This window comes from Galeopterus variegatus, unplaced genomic scaffold (genome assembly GCF_000696425.1).
Source record: "Galeopterus variegatus unplaced genomic scaffold, G_variegatus-3.0.2 Scaffold2779, whole genome shotgun sequence".
In the NCBI taxonomy this organism is placed as follows: domain Eukaryota; kingdom Metazoa; phylum Chordata; class Mammalia; order Dermoptera; family Cynocephalidae; genus Galeopterus; species Galeopterus variegatus.
In genome coordinates this window covers 241727-249549 of record NW_007728890.1, presented here as the reverse complement: position 1 = coordinate 249549, position 7823 = coordinate 241727, and the positions used below count along the sequence as shown (strand labels likewise).

Genomic DNA, 7823 nt, shown 5'->3' with positions numbered 1-7823 from the left:
GGATGCTGCTGAGGAAGCAGTGTTGAAGTTTCTTCCCACTGCCGTCATGTCTAAGTCACAGTCTGCTAAGGAGCCCGCACAGCTGCGGAAGCTCTTCATCGGAGAGCTGAGCTTTGAAACAACTGATGAGAGTCTCAGGAGCCATTCTGAGCAACGGGAACACTCACGGACTGTGCGGTAATGAGAGATCCAAACACCAAGTGCTCCAGGGGCTTTGGGTTTGTCACCTGTGCCACTGTGGAGGAGGTGGATGCAGCCAGGGATGCAAGACCACAAGGTGGATTGAAGAGTTGTGGAACCAAAGAGGGCTGTCTCAAGAGAGGATTGTCCAAGACCAGGTGCCCACTTAACTGTGAAGACGATCTTTGTTGGTGCCACTAAAGAGGACAGTGAAGAACATCCCCTGAGAGATGACTTTAATAGTAAGGGAAAAATGAAGTGACTAACCGAGGCAGCGGCGAGAAGAGAGGCTTTGCTTTTGTAACCTTTGATGACCATGACTCTGTGGATAAGATTGTCATTCAGAAATACCGCACTGTGAATGGCCACAACTGTGAATGAAGGAAAGCCCTGTCGATGGCTGGTGCTTCATCCAGCCAAAGAGGTCGAAGTGGTTCTGGAAACTTTGGTGGTGGTCGTGGAAGTGGTTTTGGTGGGAATGACAACTTTGGTAGTGGTTGTGGTGGCTTTGGTGGCAGCCGTGGTGGTGGTGGATGTGGTGGCAGTGGGGACGGCTATAATGGATTTGGTAATGATGGGAGCAATTTTGGAGGTGGTGGAAGCTGCAATGATTTTGGCAATTACAACAATCAGTCTTCAAATTTTGAACCCATGAAGGGAGGAAATTTTGGAGGTAGAAGTTCTGGCCCTTATGGTGGTGGAGGCCAATACTTTGCCAAGCCATGAAACCAATCTGGCTGTGGTGGTTCCAGCAGCAGCAGCACTAGCTACGGCAGTGGTAGGAGGTTTTAATTAACTTCCAGGAGACCAAGCTTAGCAGGAGAGGAGAGCCAGAAAAGTGACAGGGAAGCTACAGATTACAACAGATTTGTGAACTCAGCCAAGCACAGTGGTGGCAGGGCCCAGCTGCTACAAAGAAGACATGTTTTAGACAATACTCATGTGTATGGGCATAAAAACTTGAGGACTGTATTTATGACTAATTGTATAACAGGTTATTTTAGCTTCTGTTCTGTGGAAAGTGTAAAGCATTCCAACAAAGGTTTTTTTTTTTTTCCTTTTTGTCTCTTTTTTACTGACCGGTAACGGGATCACAACCCTCGGTGTCGCGCCCATACTGGGGACCGGCAACGGGATCGCAACCCTCGGTGTTGCGCCCACACTGTGCTCAGCCAGTGAGCGGGAACTGGTCTCCACATGGGATCCGAACCCTCGGCAGGAGCGCCGCCGCGCTCCCAAGCAGCGCACTCTCCAGTGCGCCACCAGGCCGGCCCCCAACAAAGGGTTTTAATGTAGAATTTTATTTTTATTTTTATTTTTATTTTTTTTTGTCTTTTTGTCTTTTTTCCGTGTCCGGCAATGGATCGCAACCCTCAGTGTTGCCCCCGTCCCGGCCCGGGGCCCGGCAACGGGATCGCAAGCCTCGGCGTTGCTCCCGCGCCTCGCTCAGCCAGTGAGCGGGANTCAGTCTTCAAATTTTGAACCCATGAAGGGAGGAAATTTTGGAGGTAGAAGTTCTGGCCCTTATGGTGGTGGAGGCCAATACTTTGCCAAACCATGAAACCAATCTGACTGTGGTGGTTCCAGCAGCAGCAGCAGCAGTAGCTACGGCAGTGGTAGGAGGTTTTAATTAACTTCCAGGAGACCAAGCTTAGCAGGAGAGGAGAGCCAGAAAAGTGACAGGGAAGCTACAGATTACAACAGATTTGTGAACTCAGCCAAGCACAGTGGTGGCAGGGCCCAGCTGCTACAAAGAAGACATGTTTTAGACAATACTCATGTGTATGGGCATAAAAACTTGAGGACTGTATTTATGACTAATTGTATAACAGGTTATTTTAGCTTCTGTTCTGTGGAAAGTGTAAAGCATTCCAACAAAGGTTTTTCTTTTTCCTTTTTGTCTCTTTTTTACTGACCGTCAACGGGATCGCAACCCTCGGTGTTGCGCCCGCACCACACTCAGCCAGTGAGCGGGAACTGGTCTCCACATGGGATCCGAACCCTCGGCAGGAGCGCCGCCGCGCTCCCAAGCAGCGCACTCTCCAGTGCGCCACCAGGCCGGCCCCCAACAAAGGGTTTTAATGTAGAATTTTATTTTTTGTATCCATGCTGTTGATTGCTAAATGTAATAATCTGATCATGACACTGAATAAATGTGTCTTTTTTTTTTTTAAAAGTGCCTCGTTTAGAATAAACAATGATTTTGTACCAAGCCATTTGGCTTGGGAAATATCCTTGAGTTAATGTGATCCCAGGTGTACTGGCTGCCTTTAGCTGGCTCCTAGGGAGGAAGGCTTAGCTGAGAAGTTGTCACTCAGGAGGGTGGGGAGAAGGGAAACCTTTCAGTAGGCTTGATCTGGGGAGGTGACAGGAGGGAAGCTGGGATTTAATAGTGCTGTGAGTTCAGGGTATGTGGGGTGCATGTGAGTGGCTGTGAACAGCTCTGCTCTTTCCTGGGCTTAAATCCAGGGGCCCTTCCTCACACGGGGACCTACCCACAGAAAGGGAACGTAATTGAACTCTTTATTGAACTGTTCAGTTGGTCTTGTGTTGAGTTGTCTGATTTAAGTTAGAATATTTTTTTTCTTAGATGGCTGGTCAGCTTTCTTTTTTCTTTAAAGTAGTAAATAACAGTCAGTGCCTGGTCAGAGGGTCATAAGAAGTTTGCCTACAATCTAATTTTAGGAAGAGAGATTAGAAAGCTGCCTTTTTGTTCCTGTGTTTCACACATGCCCAGATATTAGCATTTAAGTGATTAAAAAGCAGTATCTCTCTGAAAAGCTGTGGCTGGCATTTTTCTATCCTTAAATGCACCTCCTGGAGTAAAGCAAATTGCCCCAGCACCAAAATATAGGCACAGGTGTCCTCAAGATTTGTTTAGGGGATGTGAGAGCTTTTCTTTCTCCCCCCCCCCATAACTTCAAAAGCCTACAGCTTAAAGTATGATATGGGCAGAGAAATTTAGTCTATATTATAGACAGACCAGTTAAAGGACACATCTCATTGCTCCTGAAAGGGACTGTGAAAAACCTGTGTGGCTTTGAATGAGGAGGAAGTGACTGCATGTGTGTGGTGTCTATAGAACCATAAACATATCTGGACAGGCATCAGTCCCAGTAAAGGAAATTACATTTCTTAGAATGCATGCCACTTAGACTATTGGTGATAACAAATAAATAGTTCAGAGAGTTCTAATTTTTCTTGCTATCAAAAACAAATGAACAAGTAGTATTTCTCAAATAACAGTGCAGAGTTAGGCGGGTGGGCTAGGATGGCAGGCAAGTCTGCTCCCTGGGGTCACCCCGATTTCCACTGTGTGTGTGTGTGCATGCGTGAACACAACACCATAAGGATATACATTTGTTCCATGGGACTTTATAAAGCTACGTTAATTTTAATTGGGAAAAAGTACATCCAATAAACATTCTTTCCTGATATATTTTCCAGCAGCAAAGTTGCTTTCCTCGTATTTACACTGTGCCTTTTAAGGAGTGAATCTTTTGCAGGACCCTCCTTACTGGGTCCTCACTTCTTCACGGCACACTACAAGCTGTGTTAGAGAAGATGGAGTCCTAAGGGGCTCAGTAATGAGCCTGCAGTGAGTGGAAGGAGCTGGAAGCTGCTGTGAATAACAAGAAAACCAAACGGGATGAGCATAACAGTGACAACAAACAGCTTTGTCCTGTGTAAGTTAAGTTCGTCCATAAGCAACAGAAGGTTTGATAAACTCAAAGTGAAATAACGCTATAAAGTAACCTAAACCACTTTCTAATTAGGAGTTTTCTTTCCAAGTAACATCATCAGCAGGAGCTAAAATCCTAAGGTGTTCCCTTTTGAAAAATAAATTTATATATTTACTTATTTGTTTGTTATCACATCATAATTGTGTACATTCATGGAGTAGAATGCGTTTGGTGCTGGAAGCTTTCTTCCATGGGGACACCCCTGGCTCGCCCACCCCTCATTCATGGGTGTCTTGTCTAGAGAAACTATCCACAATATTTGCTATTTCTCTGGCAGACCCTATGTGCTCTCTGCTTCTCATGTCTTTGTATAAACATCACACTTTTAAATTGACAGGCCTTGGGTTTTACTTCACACTCAAGAGGCAGCTCTGCCGAATTTTAAGTAGAAAGGTATAGTTTGTTTAAGCCTTTTTAAGGCTAAGTTGGAAGGAAAGGTGGTCTCTGTGTGCTCAGAATGACTTATTTTCCTTACGATAAGCTCTGAGAAGTATTTTCATTGGCTGACATTCCTGGCAAAACAAAACAAAATGAAATAGTTCTAGGGGTAGCAAGGCATGAGGGAAGAAGTGTGGTCTGTAGAATCAGACAGACTCAGACTTTGATCTCAGCAATGCCAAATGCCAGCTATTTAATCACTGGAGACAACTAATTGTCCCCAAGTAATCATTTCCCCTTCTTCTGAAAACAGAAGAGAGGGACACTTTGCTCTCCAGGTTGAGACTTTCCCAGATCCTTTGAATCAAGGTGTGGTTCATGCAAGTGATAAGTTCTCTCAAATTAATTGTGAGTGGAGGTGATATGTAAAATATCAGCATCACCTCCTTAAAGACACTTGCCTTTGTTTATCTTTGCCACTTATCTTTACTTGTTCTTATGGGTTGGAATCCTGATGTGGCACTGGGAGTCAGCTTCCACCGTGGTGATGAGGACTGCAATGTAGAGAATGGTGGAGCAACAATACAGAAGGAATGTGGGTCCCTGAGTGATCACATAGAACAGAGCTCCTCACTATCCTAGCCCACTGCCTACTTCTGTGCTGTTAATTAAGAGATAGTTTTGTTATATTTTAGCTACTCTATTATTTGGTCCTTTTGTTACTGAAATCTAGCTTATGTTCTAATTAAAAAATTAACTTTGAGAAAGTTACTTAACCTCTCATGCCCTCAGTTTTCTCATCTGCAAAATGAGGAAAATATATGTCTTGCTCATATTTTTTTGCAAGCTTATTGTGAGGATTAACATTAGTGTGTTTGAGTGTTCTAAGTCTGCCTAGTACTATTATTGTTCATGCACATAAGTCTATCAGGAAAGTACAGATTTTCAAGATAGACAACATGAAGGTCTATAACTTATTTTTATTTTCTCTGTGTGGCACATACGGTGACCAATCCTCCTGGTTTTCCTCAGACTGAAGTGGTTTCTGGGAGGTGGGACTTTCAATTTTAAATGGGACACATCCCAGGAAAACTGGATCAAGCTGATCACCCAAACTGGAGGCCAAATATTTGAGACTTTCAGTGCTAAAACCAAGACCGCCCAGGAAAACTGAAAAGAGTTGGTCGCTCTGGTCAGAACACATCAACTGGAGAAGTTCTTTGAAATAAGCGATAATTCTGAATTTGAAGTAACATACATCCAAACTTTCTCTCTGGATCTGGTGGGAATTTAGCTCACTGATGCCAAAATTTTCTTTTTCTTTGAGGCACTCATTGTACTCACATGCAGATAAGAAATACTTGTTACATACCTCTGCCATTACTAACTGGCTCATTGCCACCCTGAAGAAGCAGATATGTCATTCTTTCGTAGTAAGGAAATGTAGGCTATAGCAATAAGCAAGTGGTGATGTCATCATTGGATCCCTTTGGGTAGATTTATGACCAAATCTAGCTGACTATTAGGTGATCCCACTGGTGATTCCACTGGTGGGAAGATGACTGAAATTTGGTTTGCTTTGCTGGTGCAGATTTGGTACACTTATTATGAACACAGTTTTGTTCAGGAAAGAGAGACCGGAATACAGCTTACTTATTATTAAGTACTGAGCTTCTGGGTCACTACTGATGCTATATCTGAAACTGGATATTGAATTTATCTATTGGTAAGCTGACTTGGTGAGGACTTAGATGATAAAATCTAGCTGAGTTTTTCTTGATATGACTTTTTCCAGGTTTTAGTAATTTCGCCCCCACCCCCCACCCTTTGAGTATTACAGTTATTTTCTAGGTCTGAGTTCCTTCCTCCAAACATAACTCAGTATCTCCAGCAGTCACCCGAATTTCAAGCACATAATCTTATATTCTGGAAAGAGTGCACTGGGACATTAAGGCGGGCCAGGACCCTGTGTTCTCTGGAATTTGCTATTCATCTCTGGTTCTGGAACTTTTTTGTTGGTCTTTCTAACTTTTATAATAACTTGATAGTGAGATTTTCCAGGATTTACTGGCATTATCTCTAGAAGGACCTGGAAGAAATCTTCATCTTAAGTGAAATCATATGTGAACAATAGCCCTTCAGGCAGCAGTAATAAAAAACGCTTTATAATCAACATTGAGTGCAAAGACAGTGTCAGTGTAGGGCTATGATAGTCACCATTGTGGATGTCATTGGATTGTTTAGCTGAAGGGGTGTCTTCCACCTCCCAATTTTCCTAAGCTTCATGCTGGGCCCCAAAGAATAGTATTTCTCAAATGTAAGAAGGCCATGATTTGCCAAGGATATGTGAGTTTGTAGGCAGGCAGGCAGGCAGTCCAGTTTTGTCTGGGAAGGGAGTTATCCAGCTTCACAGACAAGATTGCATTTTCAGTGCTAAAAACTATTGCCTTCCAGGGCCAGCCCAGTGGCGCACTGCTACAGTGCGACGCTTGGGAGTGTGGCGGCGCTCCCGCCAAGGGTTCGGATCCCACATACAGACAGGTTCCTGCTCACTGGCTGAGCGAGGTGCGGGTGCAACACCAAGGGTTGCAATCCCGTAGCTGGTCCCGGTCTGGTACGGGCGCGACACTGAGGGTTGCGATCCATTGCCGGTCACGAAAAAAGACAAAAAGGAAAAAAAAAAAAAACTATTGCCTTCTTATCAAACAGATATCTTGGCTATCTTTGCTAAAAAATCAACGAGATGAAGTGTTGCATACTTCTACAATGTTTCTCTCTAGCATCACATTGTTATGACTTCAGCTTGTGCAATATTTATGCAAGGTGAAGTGCAGGTCCATAAACTAACATTTTTGGGTCAACAGTAAGACTATTATTAGCTAGAAAAAGAGCATGTACTTTCTTATAAACTGGCTTTCTTATTCAATGGTAAGAAAAAGCTCTTACTATACAATGGAGCCTTAAAAAACACATACAAGATTTATAAGGAGCCCTATATGGCTGGAGACATTATTTTCTTATATTTTGAGGATTGAGAAGTTTCTATAAAATTTCCTGTTTCAGAAAATTTGAATACTTTCAGTGAGATTAACACACATACTTCTGGTACTCTGATACTTTTATAAACTTGTTGAGACAAAGGAGTTAAAAAAGTTACAGTGTTGCATAGATTGTCTTTGAGAACCTAGAAAAAATAGATATTTCTTTTTTATTCCATTACGAATGTTTACTAACTAGATATCTTACTGCTGTTGTCTTCTCTTGGGCCTTGTTTTCTTACTTCATATATAAACAGGGATATAATAGTATTGCAAAGGTTTGCTGTGGGAATTAAAAGGCTAATGCTTATAAAACTCTTGGCATGGTGTCTAGGACATAGCAAAAACTCAATAAATGTTTTATATCCTATTATTAACATCATTATCATTATCATTGCACTGTCTAAATACTGTGGAGGACATAAAAGAGCTACTGTCAAAGAATTTGTATCTAGTTGGTAAGATAGGACTTGAACTTGAGTAT

At 42.8% G+C, this 7823-nt stretch overlaps 1 pseudogene; it reads left to right on the top strand.

Moving 5' to 3' along the window:
* The first annotated feature begins 46 nt into the window (after window positions 1–46).
* On the top strand, window positions 47–972 carry LOC103598909 (annotated as a pseudogene).
* The last annotated feature ends 6851 nt before the right edge of the window (window positions 973–7823 follow it).